The sequence below is a fragment of the Notamacropus eugenii genome, chromosome 1 (genome assembly GCF_028372415.1).
Source record: "Notamacropus eugenii isolate mMacEug1 chromosome 1, mMacEug1.pri_v2, whole genome shotgun sequence".
NCBI classification, from domain to species: Eukaryota; Metazoa; Chordata; class Mammalia; order Diprotodontia; family Macropodidae; genus Notamacropus; species Notamacropus eugenii.
The window spans coordinates 532,176,106-532,198,849 of record NC_092872.1 but is presented as its reverse complement, the minus strand read 5'-3'; the positions used below and the strand labels follow the sequence as shown (position 1 = coordinate 532,198,849).

Here is a 22,744-nt window from a genome sequence, read left to right as displayed (position 1 = left end):
CAGCAAGACATTATCCATGACCCCGGTGAATACCCCTGCAACCCTGAAGCACCTTAAAACTCCTATAATGAGAAATACAATACTATTGTGATACTATGTAACTCATATTTATATTTATATAGAGTTTAAGCTTTACAATGCATTTCCTTCACAGTAACACTAGGTTGCTAGTAGCTGGTCCCATTATTATCATTCCTATTTTACAGATGAGGAAACTGAAACTCAGAGAGTTTCAATAATATTCCCATGACCACACCTCTAGTAAGTATCTAAGGCATGAATTGAACACAGGCTGACTGACTCTAAGACCACCACTCCATCCACTAGGTTATACTACACTATGTTTCAATAAAAATTCCACCTTAAATGACAACAAAGGAAAGTATTGTCTGGGAAGGCTTTAATAATTATAGGATAATAGATCTGGAGTTTGAAAGGATTTCAGAGGTCATTTAGTTCAGCCTCCTCATTTTACAGATGAAGAAATTGAGACCAAGGGAAGAGAAGTCACTTGCACAGTATCAAGTAAGCAGTAACCATCAAAAGCTAAAGTTCAACACCAGGCCTCTGACTCCAAAGCTAGTATTTTTTTTTCTGCACTTTGCTGGCCTGTAACATGGACACTATTTCACTTAATAAATATCTGGGTTTCTACAAATTGATTGATATTCATGGTTTTAACATCACTTTAATTTTCCAATATATCCCTCTTCCTTCTCTACCCAGAGAGCCATTCCTTATAAGAAAGGATAGGCGATAAAGAAATCAGTTTAGCAAAACTAAACATAATGCTTTAGCTGAATTTGACCATATATACGCTGTTCCACACCTATAATCTCCTACCTCTGCAAGGAAGGGTAGAAGGCACATCAAAAAATGATTGTTGAATTGGATTTCGCTAATGGCCTCCTGTGGCTTAAAACCCTTCAGCATCAATACTGTGAACAGGAATAGTGGAATTAGCTGTGGTACAATCAAAAGAAGCACTAGCTGAGGGGGATGAATTGCTGGATTGGGAATCAGAAGATCATGTTTCATTCCTAGCTCTGTCATTTGTTGGTTGTGTAACATCAAATGGGCCATTTTGTCTCTCTCAGCTTTGATTTTATAAATTATAAAATAAAAATAAAATCATTTGTAATATATCCCTAGCTGAGCAGCATCTATCCTGTATGAGCTGGGTTATTTTTTCCCCTAAAAGACAATGAAACCATCTTTGAAGCTTAACTGGTACAGGGGGCTAAAGCTTGAATTGTTAATATTTTCCTGTTCACCTAAGAATAAAAGCTTATCTCACAAGGAATTGTGGATTCCTCAGGCTTGATACACACTGCTGAAAGAGTGGAACATATTAGCAAATGGCAGGGCAGGGGAATAGTACCTGAAGGAATCAATTCTGTTTTCCTGCTGAATATCCTTTTCATGTTATTTTTTTGGTAATTTTATTTATTTTACACATAAATACAAAATGAGAAAAGAAAAAAACTGCCATGTATACAACAGACTATAAGAGAGGATTTTAGACAAAGCAATAAATTTCCATTTCAAGAAAACCTATATAATAAATACTACACATTATTTTCAAAACTGCCCAGTTTTTCTTTGCTTCCTTGTTGGTTTTCTTTTGTTTTCTGCTATGCACTTTTTACTTTATTTTTCCCCCTTCCTCTCCTCCTCACCCTAAAGAAGGTTACAATTAAGTGTGGATATATATACATATACATAGATATCTATAAACTTAGACATATATGCCATATATATGCATAAATACTCATACGCATACATGGAAGACCGTACTATGCTTATTTCTTCCTATCATCTATTTCTCAGAAGGTGGAAGCATCTTCCTTCATAAGTCCAAGTCTTTCCACATTTTTCTAAATCAACCACCTCATCCTTTCCTGCACCATAGTAATATTCCATTCTGGGTTCAAACAGCATCTTCCTTCATTGGATTTTTAAAGTTAATTTGAATATTGATAATAGAATGGCTCGGCTGCTCAAAGTTGTTCTTAAAACAATATTGCTGTTACTATATGCAGTGTTCTCTTGGTTTTACTAATTTCTCTCTTCATTATTTCATGGAGGTCGCTCTATACTTTTCTAAAATCGTTGAGCTCATCATTTCTCATAACAGAGTAATATTCCATCATGAACACATACCACCCCTTGTTTAGCTGTTTCTAGTTGACAATTTCCAGCTCTTTGTCACCACAAAGAGAGCCACTATAAATATTTTAGAATATGTAGGTTAACATGCTGTTGTTAAGTAAACTTCATTTGTTAATATTATATAGTTTATGCATCTGTTAATTCATTTTACTTCCAAACCTGACTCAGATCAGGTCTGTTATAAGAAAAGCACTTTATACACCTTAAAAAGCTATAGAAATGTGAAGTTTTGCTGTGATATGGCCTCCTTTCTTTGGTTAAAAGATAGTAAAGAAGAATGGGTTCTGGTCATTCATTCATTCATTCAACAACCACTTATTAAGTGCCTATCATGCTGTTAAGTTTTACAAGGGATTTCCTTCACAGCAACCCTAGGTTGTTTGTAGCTATCCAAGTATTATTATCCCTGTTTTAGAGATGAGGAAATGAGTAAACTGAAGCTCAGATAGTTTCAATGATTTTCCCATCACCACACCTCAAGTATCTAAGGCAGGAATTGAACACAGGTTGACTGTGTTCTATCCATTAGGTTATATACTACACTATGTCTCAATGAAGCTACCTGATTAAATGACAACAAAGGAAAGCATGACAAATAGTGGCTGGGAAAGTGTAATAATAATTTAAAAGTGAAGATCTTTCCCATTCATTAATAGACCCGTGTGACCTGCCTAAGTCACAGGGAAGCCTAAGCGACATGTGGTGGAAGGCTTTCTGGAGTTGGGATTTGACTTTCTGGTGTCTGAATAATTCTTCTGCCTTCTATATGGAGATTCTGTTATATTTTGTGATTCCAAACTATGCTGACATATTCATACTCGCCCTTAGTACTATGAATATTTCCTGGGCAATACAGAAGGTTATAGGATACTAGGACAAAAATGAAAATCTCTGCTCTCAAGAAGTTTATATTCTCTTATAGAGAAACAACATGTGCACTGATGATTTTATATATATATATATACACACACACACATATGTATGTATGTATGTATGTTTGTGTACATAAAGTAAAAAAGAAGTCATTGTAAGGAGTTGGAAGTGCACTAGCCATTAGGGGTGGGGGACTCAGGATAGGCTTTGTGTAGGAGGTGATCCTGTAATAGATCCTTGAAGGAAGTTAGGGATTCTAAGAAGCAGAGGTGGAGGGATGTATTCCCAATATGGGGCAGGGGGCAGCCAGTGCAAGAGCACAAGAGTGGAAAGTAGAGTTCTGAGTTCAGGGGATGGCATGTTGCCCAGTCTGGCTTTAACATGATGCTGTGAAAAGGCATGTGCTAGGAGGTAGAATGTCATATGTGTGTTCATCCTTCATTGCCAAAGAAGACCATGCCATCAGAGAAATAATGACATGACTTGCACTTGACTTTGTTTTGAGTGAGGGAGGGCTGTGCAGGTCACTAGCCTCACTTCTCCTCCAGAGCCATCTGAATCCAGTCACCAGATATTCATCAGGATGACTGGAGATGACCAGGGTGAGGCAATTGGGGTTAAGTGACTTGCCCAAGGTCTCACAGCTAGTGAGTGCCAAGTGTCTGAGGTGAGATTTGAACTCAGGTCCTCCTGACTCCTGCACTGGTGCTCTATTCACTGCATCACTTAGCTCTCCAGAATGTTATGTAATAAGAACAGCAATGGACTAGAATAATAGGAAGACAAGAGACAAAAGGAAATACTTTCTCTTTTCCCCCAGCTCTGTTTTTGGTATGTGTAAACTTTATTTAAAATTTTCTTGAAAAAATAAAAAACTTCAGTTTTGAAGTCAGGAGAGCCCAGACTTTCTGCCCTCTCTATGGGACTCCTGGGTTTACCAGGAGAAAAATATTTACATTTTATTTTTTATTTTTATTTTTAAAAAATTTTTCTTCATTTTGAACTTAAATACAAAAAAATAAAAAAAAGATGTTTCCATGTAACACAACACACACACAAAAGAACACTTCTATGTACATAGCACAACATAAAAAGAGGATTCAATATAAAACCATGAATGTCCATTTCAGTGTTTATGTTTTTGAAAAAATATATAATTAACACTATGCATGATTTTTAAAGCTATCTTGCTTGTCTATGTTTCCTTCTAAATTATCTTTTGTTTTCTGCTGTACTTTTTAAATTTTTTCTCCTTTCCTCTCTACCCTGCCCTAAAAAAGGCCATTATTAGACAAATACATACACACACATATATATGTAAAACCATGTTTTACATACTTCTATTTATCAGTTCTTCTTAGATTTTCAAAATTGTTCTTAGAGCAACATTGCTGTTATTATGTACAACGTTCTCTTGGTTCTGCTCATTTCACTCTTCGTTATTTTATTCAAGTCTTTCCATGTTTTTCTAAAACCAACCAGCTCCTCATTTCTTATAGCACAGTCTATTCTAGCACAGTCATACACCACAATTTATTTAGCCATTCCCCAGTTGATGGGTATCCCCTTAATTTCTAGTTCTTTGTCACCACAAAGGGAGCTGATATTAAAAAATTTACATTTTAAAACTTATCCTCAGTCCCCAAAAGGTAACCTGTGCTGGAAAACTTAGAATTCTTCCCTTCTGCTCAATTCAGGCACAAGAAGACTGGAAAGAACATAAAACTAGCTATAATACTTGGAACTCTGGGCAGGTTCTTTCTCCCTGACTCAGCAGGTCAAAGAAGACAGCAGCTTTGCTTTGTCTCCATTGTCCTCATGGTTCTCAGTTATTTGCCCTACCTCTCTAAAGGGTGTGGAACCTGCAACCTCAAAGCCACATGTGGTCTTTTAGGTCCTTGGGTGCAGCCTTTTGAGTCCAGGTTTTACAGAACAAATCATTTTATTAAAGGAGTTTGTTCTGTGAAGTTTGAAGTTAGAGTCTAACCTATAGACTAAACAGGTATCAAAGTGACAGGTCTACCACCTTAGAATTAAGATTAAGGTATTAAGACAAAACAATAAAATAAACAAGCACACCAGGTAACCTAAAAGCCAAATAACTCCCTGACTTCAAAAAAAAGGCTTCGAGATCCTGCCTCTAGTCTGAGTGGATATGCTCATACACCTACTGCTGATGGACTGAAGTTACCTACTGCTCCTGACTGGAATAGGAAACTGCTCTATGATGGACTGTTATTTTGCAACAAAGAATCCCCATGGTCATTCCTCCTACGTAAATCATCCAGCTTTATAGCTTAATGTACCTCTCTGTGGGAAGCAGCAGCTGGCTTAGAGCTGGAATGTTGAGATGTGTCACTAAGTAAGCCTGTCTACAAATTGGGAGTAGTTCTTTCTTCTACAGGTGGGTTAGACCAGTCAGTCAAATTTATTTATTTAATTTTTAAATTTCTTTTTCTTTTTTTTTTCTTTTTTTAAAATTTATTTATTTATTTAAGTTTTCAGCATTTCTTTTCACAAATTTTGAGTTCCAAATTTTCTTCCCATCTCCCCCTTCCCCCACCAAAACACCATGCATTCTGATTGCCCCTTCCACCAGTGTGCCCTCTCTTCTAACATCCTTCCCTTCCCTTATCCTCATCTACTCTCTTGTCCTGTAGGGCAAGATAAATTTCAACACCTCGTTACCTGTATTTCTTATTTCCCAGTTGTATGCAAAAACAATTCTCAACATTTGTTCCTAAAACTTTGAGTTCCAACTTCTCTTCCTTCCTCCCTCCCCTCCCATCCCTGCTGAGAAGGCAAACAATTCAATATAGGCTATATATGTATAGTTTTGCAAATGACTTCCATAATAGTCATGTTGTATAAGACTATATTTCCCTCCATACTATCCTGCCCCTCATTTCTTCTATTCTCTCTTTTGACCTTGTTCATCCACAAGAGTGTTTACTTCTAATTGCTCTTTCCTCCCATTTGCCCTCCCTTCCATCATCCCCCCGACCCTGCTTATCCCTTTCTCCGCTACTTTCCTGTAGTGTAAGAAAGATTTTCATACCAAATTGAGTGTGCATGTTATTCCTTCCTTGAGCCAAATGTGATGAGAGTAAGCTTCACTTTTTCTCTCTCACCTCCCCCTTTTCCCCTCCATTGGAAAGGCTTTTTCTTGCCTCTTCTATGAGAGATAGCTTGCCCCATTTCACTTCTCCCTTTCTCCTCCTGATATATTCCTTTCTCACCCCTTAATTTTATTTTTTTTAGATATGATCCCTTCCTATTCAACTCACCCTGTGCTCTCTGTCTCTTTGTCTCTGTCTCTGTCTCTGTGTGTGTGTGTGTGTGTGTGTGTATGATCCCTCCAACTACCCAGATACTAAGAAAAGTTTCAAGAGTTACAAATATTATCTTTCCATGCAGTAATGTAAACAGTTCAACTTTAGTAAGTGCCTTGTGATTTTTCTTTCTTGTTTACCCTTTCATGCTTCTCTTGACTGTTGTGTTTGAAAGTCAAATTTTCTTTTCAGCTCTGGTCTTTTCATCAAGAATGCTTGAAAGTCCTCTATTTCATTGAATGACCATTCCCCCTCTGAAATATTATACTCAGTTTTGCTGGGTAGGTGATACTTGGTTTTAATTCTAGTTCCTTTGACTTCTGGAATATCATATTCCAAGTCCTTCAATCCTTTAATGTAGAAGCTGCTAGATCTTGTGTTATGCTGATTGTATTTCCACAATACTTCAATTGTTTCTTTCTGGCTGCTTGCAATATTTTCTCCTTGACCTGGGAATCATGGAATTTGGCCACAATATTCCTAGGAGTTTCTTGTTTTGGATCTCTTTCAGGAGGTAATTGGTGTATTCTTTCAATATTTATTTTGCCTTCTGCTTCTAGAACATCAGGGCAATTTTCCTTGATAATTTCATGAAAGATGATATCTAGGCTCTTCTTTTGATCATGGCTTTCAGGTAGTTCCATAATTTTTAAACTGTCTCTCCTGGATCTATTTTTCAGGTCATTTATTTTTTCCAATGAGATATTTCACATTATCTTCTTTTTTTTTTTTTTTTTTTACTTCGCCTTTATTTATAAATATATCCCTCTTTCCTTACCCCAAAGAGTCATTCCTTAGAAACAATATTAAAAAAAAAAGAAAGAAAGGAATACAAGGAGTTCACAAAGCTAAGTAATACATCAACTACATCTGACAAAATGTGTCATGACTATAATCGCTCTCCTCCTTAAAGAAGGGAGGAAGGTGCAATTTTCTTCTCTTCTTTGGCATCAAGCTTTATCATTACAGTTTCATTTTGTTGTGGCTGGTCTATTCATTTTTATCATGGTAGTCTTTGTGTATATTGTTTTTCTTAAATCTGCATATTTCTTTCTGGATGAGTTCATTTGAGTCTTTATATGTTTCTCTGCATTTATTTCAATTCATCATTTCTTATGGTTCTCAATAAACATTTATTAAGTTATCTGCTTGCTAAAGTTATTGTGCTAGGTCTTGGGACATAAGGACTATAGAATCATCGATTTAAAGCTTGAAAGCACCTCAGAGGTCACAAACTCCAACCATTTCATTTTACACATGAGGAAACCAAAGTCTACATATGTTTGATAGAATTCCTGTGTGCAGGAGCTTAAAATCTAATGTTGTATACAGCAACAGCAATCAAAAACAACTTTGAGCGACTAAATCATTTTGATTATTATAAATATTCAAGTTAACTACCAGGGACCTATGAAGAAAGATGCTATGTGCATCCAGAGAAAGAACTGATAAATAGAAAGCATGTATAGAGTAATTTTACACACACACACACACACACACACACACACACACACACACACACACACACTTATTTCCAGTGGTAACCATCCCTAGAACTGGAGAGGGGGAAAAAAGTTACATGATAGCTATGATTTGTTTTTAAAAGAGTAGCAAGCTGTACATAATAGGTTTGTAGTTTCATGTGCAAGCATCTTTTTTTCTATTCTGTTATGTTAAGGAAATGCTTATTTTATGTCCCAGGGTTGTTGTAAAGATCAAAGGAGATAATAATTGTAAAGCATGAAGCACAATACTTTCTCCTGGTAAATGCTATATAATATTATTATTTTGACTCAGTTGATTTTCTTAGAAAAAAAGACTTTAATTCAAACAATGCTATGTTATTCTAGATCATAAGAGCTGACAGAGAAATTAAATTGAAACATATCTTTATTTTGGGGGGAACTGAGATTCTGAGATTCACCGATATCAACAATTGCCTTTCTTTATTTTGCCAGACCCATTGGGCTTATTGACTTTGCAGAACTGAGATGGTGGGAAGTACCATAGGAATGGCTCTTAACTGGTTAAATATAATGAATGCAGTACTTAAGGTACTAATTTGCCATTGGTCTTTTCTTGTAGAAAAATATCCTGAAGCTCAGAAATCTTCCAACAAAGTTCATCAGATAATGGAAATTTGGTTAACTTTTTTTATTAACTAAATAATGACTGTAATGATAATGGCAGTGGTATTCCTCATAGATTTCCAAACCCCCATGCCTTTTCACAAATGTCCTTGTGGTCCTTTGGATCCCTACATGCAGAGTTGTAATAAGAAATCTTGGTGCCTGGGGCAAGCAGCATGAAATGCATTCTCAAATTGATTTTAATAAAACGTGATGTTGAACAATGTGTCTGGAGAAACCCTGATACACTATGATACCACTTTTGGAGAGGCCACCATGGAAGGAGTAGACCGGGGCTAGGATGAAGAGGAGGTCACCCAGGTGGCAGCCTCTAGTGGAGGAAATGCCACTTAGTATCTTTATTTATTTAACTGCTTTTGGAAACTAGGCATTAAACTCCTCCACAACACCTGCCCCCTTCTCTCCACTTGCATTTGCCTTATCACGTCTCTCACTAGTGCTCTGGCAATACCTTTCTGGCCTCTCCTCATTCCAGTCCAACCTCCAACCTTTAACTGTCAAAATGATTTTCCTAAAGTGGAGGACTGACCATGTTATTTTTCTCCTCATTAAACTCCAGTGGCTTTCTATTGCCTCTAGAATCAAATACACAGTTCCCTGGGTGGCATTGAAAGGCCATTACAACTTGGCCCCAACCTAATTTTCTAGCTTTATTACATATATTTGTAATATACGTATATACATATATGATAGACTTGTATATTGTCATCCAGCCAGACTGTCCTTACTATTCCTCACAACTGAAATTCCATCTTTGTCTCTGGTTCTTTGTACGGGCCTCAAATCTGTTCCCTCTTCACTTCTGTCCATAAACTCTAATCTCTACTTTTCTTTGAGGTTCACATCAAGTGCTAGCTTGTACATGAAGCTTTTTTTTTTTTTTTTTTGGTTTTTGTCTCCTAAGCCTTTTTTTTTTTATATATTTTTTTTTATTAATTTTTTTATTTTTTTAATGTTTAACAATCACTGCCATACAATTGCGATTTTATCCCTCCCCACCCACCCCCCACTACCTCCCTCCCTCCCCACGACTGCATACAATTCTGTATAGATTCTACATATACTTTCCTATTGAGTATCTTTTCACTATAGTCATGCTATGTAGTCAGACTAAGATAAATGAAAGAAATTGTATAACAAATCAGAACATGATACACAAACACATACACATACACAAACATGATCTGCTACATTATGTGAGTGACTTCCATATTTCTCTCTCTGAGTGTGGAAGGCATTTTGCCTTGAGGTCCACCATTGGGATTTTTTTTTTTTTCAGAAGTTCTTGTGTTATTACAAAAATCTAAGTCTACCAGAAAAAACTCTCACACACTGTGGTCGTTGCTGTGCATAAAGTTCTCCTGGTTCTGCTCCTTTCACTCAGCATCAGGTCATATAAGTCCTTCCAGGCCTCTCTGAAGTCTTCTTGTTCATCATTTCTTATGGCACAATAGTACTCCATTACATTCATATACCATAATTTATTCAGCCATTCCCCAATTGATGGACATCCCCTTGACTTCCAGTTTTTGGCAACTACATAGAGTGCTGCTATAAATATTTTTGTACATGTGGGACCCTTTCCCATTTTTATGATCTCTTGGGGATATAGTCCTATCACATTATCTTCCATATTTTCATTCTTTTGGTTTTATTTTGTAATTTCTTGGTTTCTCATAAAGTCATTAGCTTCTATCTGTTCCATTCTAATTTTTAAAGAACTATTTTCTTCAGTGAGCTTTTGAACCCCCTTTTCCATTTGGTTAATTCTGCTTTTTAAAGCATTCCTCTCCTCATTGGTTTTTTGGACCTCTTTTGCCAATTGAGTTAGCTTATTTTTAAAGCTGTTATTTTTTTCAGCATTTTTTTGGGTCTCCTTTAGCAAGCTATTGACTCACTTTTCATGATTTTCTTGCATTGCTCTCATTTCTCTTCTCAATTTTTCCTCCACCTCTCTTACTTGATTTTCAGAATCCTTTTTGAGCTCTTCCACGGCCTGGGACCATTGCATATTTGTTTTGGAAGATTTGGATGCAGAAGCCTTGACTTTTATGTCTTCCCCTTGTGGTCAACATGGTTCTTCCTCATCCAAAAGGATGGGAGAGAGTACCTGTTCACCAAGAAAGTAATCTTCTGTAGTCTTATTTTTTTCCCCTTTTTTGGACATTTTCTGAACTAGTTACTTGACTTTTGGGTCCTTTGTCAAGAGTAGGGTATACTCTGGGGACCTGTAAGATCTCAGTTCCTCCAAGGTGGCACTATCAAGGGAGAGGAGCTTACTTCCTGGTCAGGCTCCAGGCTGAGATTCAGATCAGCTGCTCAATTTCCCCAGGGACTTTATCCAGCAGTGGATGCTGACTGCTGTCTGCCTGGCCACCATAGCTGCTGCTGCTGACTCTGCTGCCTGGGAACAGGGCTAGGGGAGGACCCTGTTCCCTTGTCACAGAGGTGAAAAAGCCCTTTTACTGACCTTTGAAGCTACCTTTGGCACCTGTGAGTTGAGGGATCTGTGAACCCAGCTGCTGCTGCTGGAGATTCCACCTTTGAGGCCTGCTTTGGTCCTCATTCTGGTGCCATGTGGCCAAGGCTAGGCTGGGCTCTGCTCAAATCTGATGCGACAGACTTTTCCCATTGGCCTTCCAGATCACCCTGGGCTGAAAATCTTCTCCACTCCATCATTCTGTGGCTTCTGCTGCTCTAGAATTTGTTGAGAGTCTTTCTTTACAGGTATTTTATGGGCTGTGGGAAAAGAGCTAGAATATGTGTGTCTTTCTACTCTGCCATCTTGGCTCCACCCCCTCAGTCAATCTTTATTAAGTATCTACTATTTGCCAGGTGCTATGCTAAGTTCAGTGTCCAAGGACCAGTGTTAAGCAATAGGTTCTTCCTCTGCTCCCTCTTTTGTAATAACCATTGTCCTTTCCCACGGGTTTTGCTGAGCCTGAAAGTAGACAGGTGAATGTAGTATGAAGGTCTCTGCCTCAGAGAGGTTTCCCTTGGGAGGTCAGTCATTAGCCATGAAAGAGAGGGCTTGGAACTCACTCAGCTTTGCCTTATTTTCTAGCTCCTCTGCTCATCTGTATGATCAGACTGGTAGTTAAGTCTCATTGAGTTAAGTCCCTGAAGATCTTGTGCATATCATTGTAGTACACAACCTGGCTCTGGATCAGTGACCCCAAAACTTGGCTGGAATTAGTTAAGAGGGCTGCTGTAGAAACCAGACATCATTGTTTTTGGTTTCAAAGTCAGCCTTCACAGACTGATGCTCTCTCTGTGCCTTGTGGAGTTTTGCCAGTACTGACTCTGGCTTTTCTTTCTCCTGATACCTTGTCCTGAACCTCTTAGAGACCTGCTATTTCACTATCATGTTGAAAGTGAGGGAGCTGTTGCCAATTTTTTTAAAAAGAGTTCAGGTATGGTCTTATGGATCTTGTTCACTTTTTCCTAATTAAAAGCATCCATAGTTTCATGACTGTATCTAGGGCTGTTGTCATGTTAAAAGATTCCTGGTCTTGCTCACAAAGTAGATTAGACAAGTGATCAGAAGAGATTTTCATAGCTGAGATGGACATGACCAGACCAGCATCTATGTTTTCCATTGTGACTTCCTGCTGCTTCTTGGTTTGATCTTCCAGCTGCTAGAGATTTCCATTTTCCCTTTCAAAGTCTCTTTCTACTATTCTGGGGACAATTTGTTCTTTAGACTGCCTGATTTTTTTTTTAAGGCTTTACTTTGCAAAAAATTTTGTGTTTTTTCCCCAAATAGCAAGCATTTATGTTCTTTCTCCCACTCCTCCCCAAACAATTGAACAATACAAAGGGAAAAAGAAAGAAAAAAATCTTACAACAAATATGCATAGTCAAACAGAACAAATTCTCTTTGTGTCAAAAAATGAATTTTAGGTTCATTATTTCAGAAAGAAGGTGAGTAGTATACTTTTTCTTCAGTTCTCTGGAATTATGGTTAGCTATTGTGTTGGTCAACTCCAAAATCTTTCCAAGTTATTTTTTTAATAGTATTGTTCTCATTGTAATATTTATTCTAGTTCTGCTCATTTAACTCTGAATCAGGTCATAGAGGACATCATATTTTCCTCTGAAACTCTATTTAATCAGTTTTTCTTTGGACTTTCCAATCTTGAATGGATCCAGCTCATCTCTGAAGTACTGATGGTGTTCATGCCGTGGTTATTTTCTCAGCATTAGCACAATTCAGCTTCAGTCCTGGCTACTGGGCCATATCTGGGTTTCCCTAGCGCTCCTTATCAATCTATGTCTTTAGTCTAATTGACTGAATAGAAGTAATTGGGGTCTTTTACTCCAGATTCACTGTTTGAAACATCTTTGACTTTTCAATCACTTTCCTGGAACAGTACATCCCACTTGCAAAGACAAACTCAAACCTAGGACACCTTTCAACCATAGTAGGTACTGTGGAAATAGCCACTGACTGATTGAGAAGAAGGCAGTGGGAGGCATCCCAAATGAAATCATTTCATTTACTTGACAGTTTTAAGTAGGTTTGGACATATGCCCAGAAGTTTGCTAGGGATGGCAGGGATAGGACAATTATATGACATAGTCCATTAACATTTCATTAAGAAGACTCTGCTCTCAGTACATGAGGCTTTGGAAAAAGGCATTTCCTAATTCAATAACCTATGCATGTTTTCTGAACCAAAAAATTAAGAAATGGACTGACAAAAGATACAGTGCCATATAAAAATAATTTATTTGTTAAGCACCCACTATGTGTGGAGAATTGTGCTATGTACTAGGGAGATACAAAGTTCAGATAAGATGTGCTCTCACAGAGCTTGTTAGATGATATAGGGGATAAGATACTTATGCAGACAGCTAAAATATACACCATTATAGGATAAATTAATCTAAATGCAAGAAAAGGAAGTACTATGTAAGATCTGAGGGATGACAGACTTTTACTAATGGGGGAGAGAGGTGGATCATGATGGTTTCCTGGAGGAAATGACAGTTCAATAAACAAAGAATAGCGATAACTGAAATTTGTATAATATTTTAAGGTTTTCAAAGGGGAGGGAAGGGAACAAGCATTTATAAGGCCCCTTCTATTTGCTAAGAGCTTTAAAAGTATTATCTTATTTGATCTCACAATGACTCTGGAAGTAAATGCTATTATGATCTCCATTTTACAGATGAGTAAATTGAGGCAGACACAGGTTAAGTGACGTATCTAGAGTGACACAGATAATAAACGTCTGAGACCAGATTTGAACTATCCATTGTGGCACCTACCTGCCTAGATAATAGTGATTGTAATAATAATACATACATACATAGTACTTAGAGATTCCTGAGTCCAAGGCTGGCACTTTATCCACCATGCCACCCAACTGAGCTTTATATTCTCTTCATTATCCCATTTGAGCCTCACAATAACCCTGTGAAGTAAGTGCTATAGATATTTTAAATATCTCTTTTATAGATGAAGAACCTGAAACCCAAAGAGGTTCAATAACTTCCTCTGGGTCACATAACTATTAAGTATTAGAAGCTGGGTTTGAACCTCGGTATTAGTAATACTAAGTCCAGCACTCTGGCCATTATTCCATGCTATCATCTGAAGATGGGGAAAGAGAGAGCATCCTTGAATAGGAAGCATCTTAATAAAAGTCATGGTGCTGTGAGAATATGGTGTATATTCTAGAGATAGGCAGCTAGATGGCACAGGGGATGTCAGGAAGACTCATCTTCCTGAGTTCAAATCTAGCTTCAGACACTTACTAGCTGTGTGACCCTGGGCAAGTCACTTAATGCTATTTGCCTCAGTTTTATACCAAATGAGCTGGAGAAAGAAGTGGCAAACCGCTCTCGTGTCTTTGCCAAGAAAATCCTAAATGGAGTCACAGAGAGTCAGATGGAAAAGCGACTGGACAAGAGCAGCAGATTCAAGAGACAGGGAGTTGCCTTGATATGGCTCCAGTACATGGCATACAAATGGAAGAAATACGGGCGGTATTAGTTGTGGGGGAGATATGAAGAAGTTTGAACTATACTTAGGAAGCAGTAAGGAGTCATTGGAGATTTTTGAGGAAAGGAGTGACATAATCATATCTATGGATTAGAAAGATATTTTCTGGAATCAATATGAAGAATGGATAAGGAGAGAGAGAGAGAGAGAGATAGAGAGAGAGAGAGAGAGAGAGAGAGAGAGAGAGAGAGAGAGAGAGAGAAAGAGAGAGAGAGAGTAGAGGTTGGGAATATTTATAGGGAATTTATCACATTAACCAAGCAAATGGTAAGAAAGGCTTATCTAAGAATGATGATAGTAGAAATAAAAGAGAGAGAACATATTTGAGGGATTCTGTGGAGCAAGAATTGACAGGAGTTGACAACTGATTGATTATAAGTGAAGGTGAGGGATGACATGAAGGAACAGGTAGTGCAATTCTCAGAGACAGTAAAGTCAGATGGAGAACAAGTGTAGGGGGAGAGATATATAGCTTAGTTTTAGACAGATGCCAATTGGATGTCCATATGTAGAGTAAAGGTCAGTATTCCCAAGTACACTTTTGTATAGTCCTGATGTTTTGATGTGCATTTTTCCTATTATTAGTGATTTGGAGCATTCTTTTAAAAGGTTATTCACCATTTGAAACTCCTTTGAGAATTGTCTGTTCATATCATTTGACCATTTCCCTGTTGACTTTTGGTCTTAAACATTTCTGTTAATTATCTGTATAGCCTGAATATCAAACCCTATCAGTGATATTAGATATAAATATCTTTTCTCAGTCATAGATTGCTTTCTTATTGGTTTTTAAGTCCCTAATAACCTTTTTTTGTTCTGTCCTTTCCAGTACAAAGATCATTCTTTTCAGGTAAAAAAAAAAAACAACAAAAACTGAAAAACAAAATACAAAAAAAACCAAAAACAAAACCAACCAGTAACAAAATAAGAGGTCTGCAGGTATGTATCTGTAGTCCTTCACTATCATTCCATCCACATTCACCCTGAGCAGAGTTCCTGTCCCTTCTTTGTAGGGAAGGTGCATGGAATTAGGGCACTTTAATTCATTTAACCCTTTCTTTTTACAGATGAAGTGATGGAGGCCCACAGATTTTAAGTGACTTATCCAAGATCACACTGATAATAAGTAGCAGGGTTAAGACTCAAATCTGGTTCCTCTGACTTTAAGGCCAGTCAGTATTCTTTACCCTCCATCATGCCCTGTCATATAGAGATTTCCATGACTCTTATTTCCTTTGTCCAACAGCAGTAAAGTGTGTTTATAGCCACCAATGGGGATTTTTCTCTGAGCCCTCTCTCTGCAGGTAGCTGTATCACATACCTAGACTTGATTCTTTTTACATAGTGAGATGCAATCAGTATACAATAAATACTAATGTGTTTGATTCTTAATTACCTGAACCAATGGAGAGAAAACGGGACTACCTAAACAACAGATCATTGGTTCATAAGATCAGATTTAGAGCTGGACCTCTGGGGCTGAGGCACAGAAGTAGTTAAGTAGACTTTTCCAGGATCTTATAGATATTAACTGATGGAGGCAGGATTTAAACCAAGATCATCCTGCTCCTCCTCCTAGTGTACTACCCTCTACACTCTGCTGGCCATATAATCTGGCCATGGGCCCCAGTGGATGGTAGCTGCCACGTATGACCATCAATGGGAATTTGTCCTTTTGCCTTCCCCTACTGTGATTATGGTATTATGCAGATGTGTTTGATGCCTATTACCCCGCAAATCTAGACTTTGGCTGGTCAGCTATGAGAAAGATAACTCATCTCTTCCTTATGGAGAATTGACTACTGTTCTCTTTTCAGGAATGAAAGAAAAACTTGAGTACCATTATTTCTTCTGCACACTAGATGTCACTCTTGGAGTTAAGAATTTTTTAGCCTCTGCTCTACCATGCTAAAATATACTTAAGTCCACAACAAAAGAATGAATACTTGGAAATTCAAGACCAAACAAAAGTGATTTTTTAAAAAATCATCTGTTCAACATATTCTATGACCCCTTTGATCATGATTACTTTAGACCAGTGGTTCTTTATCTGGGATCCACAGATCCCTGATGGTACATGCATGTATTTTAAGGGATGTTTTGCTAACTATATTTCAATAAAATTGGGGTTTTAATCCTATTTTTAAATTTTAGGGCATTTGCAAACATTATTTAGAGAAGGGGTATAGATGTCACCAGACTGACAAAGGGGCCCATGGTACAAAAAAGATAGCAAACCCCTTCCTCAGACAACCCAAAATTGTTCACATGTGCATATTGTCTTAGAAGCTACAGCAGGACTTCGATGTAATAAAATCAAGCTCACTTAAAAGATGCATGTAAAAGATTTGGAAGTGAGAAAGGGAGGAAGGGGAAAGAAGTTTTGTTTTGGAACTGTTAGTATGTAAACTCTTCGAGGGTAGGAACTATGTTATTTTTTCATCTTGATAATCCCATGGCCTAGCATGGTGTCCTCTACTTAGTAAGCAGTTAATAAATGTTTGATAAATAGAATTGGATCATACACATGGTAATCTAGTCTCCAGGTTTGGTACTAAACGAGTAAAGTACTCCAGGGCCTGTTGCTGAAGAAATGTACATTGAACATTGAATGAATAAACTTATTTATTAGTTTATTGGTTGATTTTGGAATGGTATCTCCTGCTTATGACCATAAAATGGGGATGTTGGAACTTCTTCAGGGCCTAGCATAGCCCACATAATGGATACTCAATAAAGACATATGGATTGATTGATTTTTTTTGCCTACTAACTGGCAACCCAATGGGAGAGCAAATATGCTGAGAGAAACCAGGGTAGAGTGTGGGATTTGGGGAACATGAATAGGAATGTAAGTGTACAGCATTGACCTAAACCCAGGAACATCTCTGGAATTTTTCCCCTTCCCACCATTTGCCCAATCCCTGTTGCAGTTCAGGCCTTCATCATCATTTATGTGGACTGTTGTATAGCCTCATAAATGATCTTCCAGCTTCCTTAAACTCCTCATCAATCTGGATTCCATACACATGCTAAAATATTTCTTATGGAATAGGAAAATACTTTAGAATTACTTTATGTAGTGGACAGAGAGCTTGTCTTAGAGTCAAGAAGACCTGAGAGGAAGCTCCTCCTCTGACACTAACTATATGACCTTCAACAAGTCATTTAAGTACTCAGTGTCCCCAGAAAATTACTAAGACTATAGGTTTGCACAGCAGGTGCCAATATCCTCAGATAGAGGGAATGCCTCACAAAAAGAAGGCTTAGGACTTACTAAGTCATTTTCCTGGTGAAAAACAAAACACAACACAACAACAAAACTTTCAGTGATTCCCTATGGCCCCTCAAATAAAATACAGATTACTCATTTTCACCTTTAAGACCCTCCTCAATCTGGTTACAACCTATAATTCCCACCTCAGGAGTAGGAATAGGGGCCTACGATTTCATTCCATATTATTTCCCTTTACTCATTCTATATTCCAGCCAAATTGAACTGCTAACTATTCCCTGAACACACAGAGTTATCTTCCACATGACTCTGGTATTGGCTCATTCCTTAATTCCTATTCTAGGCATTTCTGGTCACCTCAATTATCAGCACTCTCCCTTTTGAAATTATATTATGTCAACTTACTTGTATACATGTCATACCCTCCAATCCAGCCCAACCCAACCTAATTCCATCCAATAAGTCATTTATTAATTACTGATTATGTGCAAGGAACTGTGCAAGGCCCAGGCAGACTATGAATTCCTTGAGGACAAGTACTATTTTGATTCTCTCCTTATAGTTCCAGGATGTAGCACAGTGACTTACATGTTATTGTCACTTAATAAATAGTTGTTGAATTTTATTGAATCCCTCATACCTGGAGTGCACTTTCTTCTCAGCTCTGCCTCATATCATCTTGTCTTTCTTCAAGGCTCAGATCAATGCCATCTCCTCCTGGAAACCTCTGATTTCCCCCCGCCCAACCACACACAATTGTTGGTGTTTTCTTCCACTTTTAATTTCTTCATATTTACTTATTTGTGAACATTTTCTATCATCCCAGAAGAAAGTAAGCATCTTGAGAGCAGGGGTTGTTTTCTTCTTGTCCCTGTATCCACAACTCCTAACAAAGTAGATGCTTAATAAATATTTATAGAATTGAAAGATCAATTGGCATGACTACTGTGTGACTGAAGAATCAGGTCCCTAACCTATTGACACTTATTCTCTACTGCCATCTGAAAAGATAAATTCCATTTTTGTTTTTCAAGAATCTTGTACTAAAATACAAATAGCACATTAAAACCTTATTACCTTAGGGTGAATTAATTTCTCAGAAACAATTCCTTGAGTAGCGCAAGATAGATGAATGATTTTTTCAAAGGCAAGAACTAACCAGTTTTAAATAGCAGTTACATGGGACACTTAAAGTAGTTTGGTGGGTACGGCTGCCAACAAGTAAAGGGCTTTTGTTTTATAGCCCTCCCTTGTTCTATTGCTTTTCCTTCTGTTATTAGTTCTACCTTTCCTCATCCATCCATTCTTCTGGGATTATTCAAACATAATAGAATCAAGCCCTCTCTCTGTCTAATTAAACTCCCTCTAACACCTTTAGTGATAAAGTTCCGGAAGGGTTACATCTATCATCTCTTTATATTAGAATGCAAACTGTTTAATCCTATTTATTCGGTTGTTTCTCATCCACATTTACATTTTTATGCTCCTATTGAGTCCTATATTTGAATGTTAATTTTTTTGCTCAGTTCTGGTCTTTTTAATCAGGACTGCTTGAAAGTCCTCCATTTCATAAATGGTCCATTTTCCCTCCTGTAGGATTATACTCAGTTTTGCTGGGTAGATAATTCTTGGCTATAATTCTTGATCCTTTGCCTTCTGAAATACATGCTCTTTGCTCCTTTAGGCTGCTAAATTTTGTGTGATCCTAACTGTGGTTCTATGGTACTTGAGTTATTTCCTTCTGGCTGCTTACAATATTTTCCTCTTAATCTTGGAGCTCTAGGTTTGGATTATAGTATTCCTTGGAGATTTCATTTTGGGGTTTCTTTCAGAAGTTGACTGGTGAATTCTTTTAGTTTCTTCTTTCCTCTCAAGTACCAAGAAATCTGGACAGTTTTCTTTCATAATTTCTTGTAATAAGAGAAGTTGTTAATTATCTTTTCATATCTTTCTCACATAGCTCTCTTTCCTATTTTTTCCTCTACTATTATTTGGCTTGTAAAATCTTTTTTTAAAAAAATCTTTTTAAACTCTTGCTTTAAGTCTTCTAGGAATTCTTGTTGGGTTTCTGTCTAAGATGAATTTTTCTTTTAGGTTTTGCTTGTAGATGTTTTCAAGCTATTGTATTCTCTGTTTGTATAGTCATTATTTTCCATGCAGTTCTAATTAACCTCCACAAGATTGTACTGATACTCTTATCCAGGAATCAACTTCATAACAATTTTAGGGGGAGGATAATCTAGAATCCCTGTCTTGCATGTATGTGTTTATGTCCTAGGACATATTGCCCAGAGTGTTTCCTTTTTTGAACCGTTCATCTGTATCCTGGTTAAGTCATACATACAAGATGCATCTCAAGAGCTTACTGTGACTTAGATCTAGGTCTCTCTCCTAAATTCCATATTGGTGCATCAAGATAGGAACAGTTCTTTCCATTGACTAGTAGGAATTGCGATTCTTATGGAGTATTTTTAAAAATTTTACTTTGTATCTCTTCTTCCCCAGTGATTGGAAAATGTGACTGCTATATTAATCTTCTGTATATGGGGTGTATGGGTTGTTCAGGGAGCACTAATACCTCTAGTATGAGGACTTACTGAGCCCTTTTTCAAGGTTACTTATCCACATTTGGTGTCCACCTTTCACCCAACTCTCACCTGTGGCTCTAAGAAGCTGTAGCGTGTGCAGACGCCACATCCTAATAAAACCATTTTGACAGATGGGCTAAATCAGATTTAAGATAACCAACAGACTTCAGATCTGTTGGTGATTTAGGGGGATAAATATGTGAAGACTTCCTCTGGAGGAATAGGCCAGTGAGAATAATTTGTTCCATTGGCCATGAAAGTAGCAGAAGCAGGCACCATGGAACTTGGTGAAATGTCAAAGATGCCAAAGTTATCCTCTGCATCCCAAGGCCATCACCAGTCATTTTTATTTTTGCCTTCCTACTGGATTTCAATAACTCTGGAAGAGAGAGTGAGGCTAATGACTTTGAGCAACTCTGCCTCACTTAAGTCTAATACAGACACAAGTCAAGACATCACCCTGTGATGTCACTGCTTCTCTTTGAGCCTAAAGGACAAGCAACAGAATAACTTTAGACTGTCCATGGGCCTGGAGAGATTTGAGACTTACATCTCATTTTCTCCCCATTTGGCTCTCAGTTACCTGAATTTCTTCACTGAATATCAAGTAGCGGAAGAGGCTCAGAGATGGTCTTGTACAGAATTGGTGGAGACATTTTAGAGAACTGAAACATTCAAAGGAAAGAGGAGGGTCATATGCTCAAGAAACTGCATTTCTGCTGGTACTGTTGTGCTCTAGAGGGGGCAAAAATTTGTAGGGCAGGCTATATAACATATTTTTAAAAAAATTATTGATGTACTTTGTTTTTCCATTTCACAATTTTATGCATTATCCCTACTCCTTTAGATGTCTCTTGTAACAAAATAAATAAAACTAGGAGTATAGTGATTTCATCTGAAAGTGCATGTAACGTTCCCTATCAGTAGCACCCCCACCATCCTATTTTTAAAAAATAATTAAAAGAAATCTGTTTTCTCCCTTTCTCACCTCCCAATCCATTGGGGAAAAAGAGAAAAGAAAAACAAATTCCTTGTAATAAATATACATAGTGAAATTAAACCAGCTCCCTCATTGGCTGTATACAAGAATGTTGCACTATAAATCTGTCAATAGGTAGATAGTGTGTTTCAGCATCATTCTTTGGAATCAAGGATGGTCATCATATTGATCATGGTTCTCAGAGCTTTCCAAGTTATTTGCCTTTACAGTGTGGTTTATACAGTGGTATAAATTGTTCTCCTGTTTCTGCACATTTCAATGCTCATCAGTTTAAAAAAAATTTCTGTCATTCAATAAACGTTCATTGAATGAATGAATGAGTTAATGAATGTATTGTAGTGCCAAGTCCTTCCTCCAACCCATCTTGCTGCTCAGTAACAACAATGCCAGCTTATATTTGTATAGTTCTTTAAAATTCTTCTCAAATCACTTTTATATACATTATCTCATTTGGAGGGAGAACAGTTATTTGTTATCCCTGTTGTAAAGATGAGGAAAATAAAGCTCAAAGAGATTAAACATCTTGCCCAAACCTTATATCATTTTCATGGGATCATAGAATCAAAGTTAGAGCTGGAGGGGACCTTTGAGGCCATCTAGTCTAAGCCTTCCATTTTAAACATGAGTAAACTGAGGTTCATTGAAATTAAATGATTTGCCCAAGGCCATATAGGTAGTAAGCGATGTAGGTTATATTGGAACCCAGATGCTCTGACTCCAAAAGCAGTGTTCTTTCTCCAATCCTCTTCTGTAATGCACTTAGTATATCGTAAATATTCTGCATTATAGTATCTGTCTATCACTAACTAGATTATCTATATCTAGTAAATAGTGGAGCCATGACTCAGATCTATTTCTTTTAACTCATCGTGGTTCAGAGCTCCTCCATGAAATTTTGCTGCTTTTACTTTGCACCAATGAATTGAGAATTATTGAATTAGGAAAGCATAATTGATTGGACCACAATTTCTGTATAAATTGGGTATTCAGAGTGGGGAAACACTATGTTGCAATGAAAGAAGGAAGGACTTTACATTTAGGAGATCTGGACTGGAAGCTGGCCTCAGATACTGACTCCAAATATAATCTTGGGCAAGTCGTAAAACAATAATAAAGGAGGGCATTTATATGGGGTCTTAAGGTTTGCAAAACACTTTCCAAACATTCTTGTTTGATCCTTACAACAACCCTGTAGGTGCAATCCTATTTTACAGTTGAGGAAACTAAGGCAGGCAGAAGTTAAATGACTTGCCCTGGGTCACACAGCTAGTGCCTGAGGTCAGATTTCAGTTTAGGTCTTTCTGATTTCAGGCCCACCTCCTTCTCCATGGTGTCACCTAGCTGCCTAGATAATAATGATAATCATAATAATTTTTACATAATT

The 22,744-nt window shown here is 37.4% G+C and overlaps 1 pseudogene; it reads right to left on the bottom strand.

Moving 5' to 3' along the window:
- Nucleotides 1-11,531: 11,531 nt before the first annotated feature.
- Nucleotides 11,532-12,222, bottom strand: LOC140527316 (bridging integrator 3 pseudogene; annotated as a pseudogene).
- Between the last annotated feature and the right edge of the window lie 10,522 nt (nt 12,223-22,744).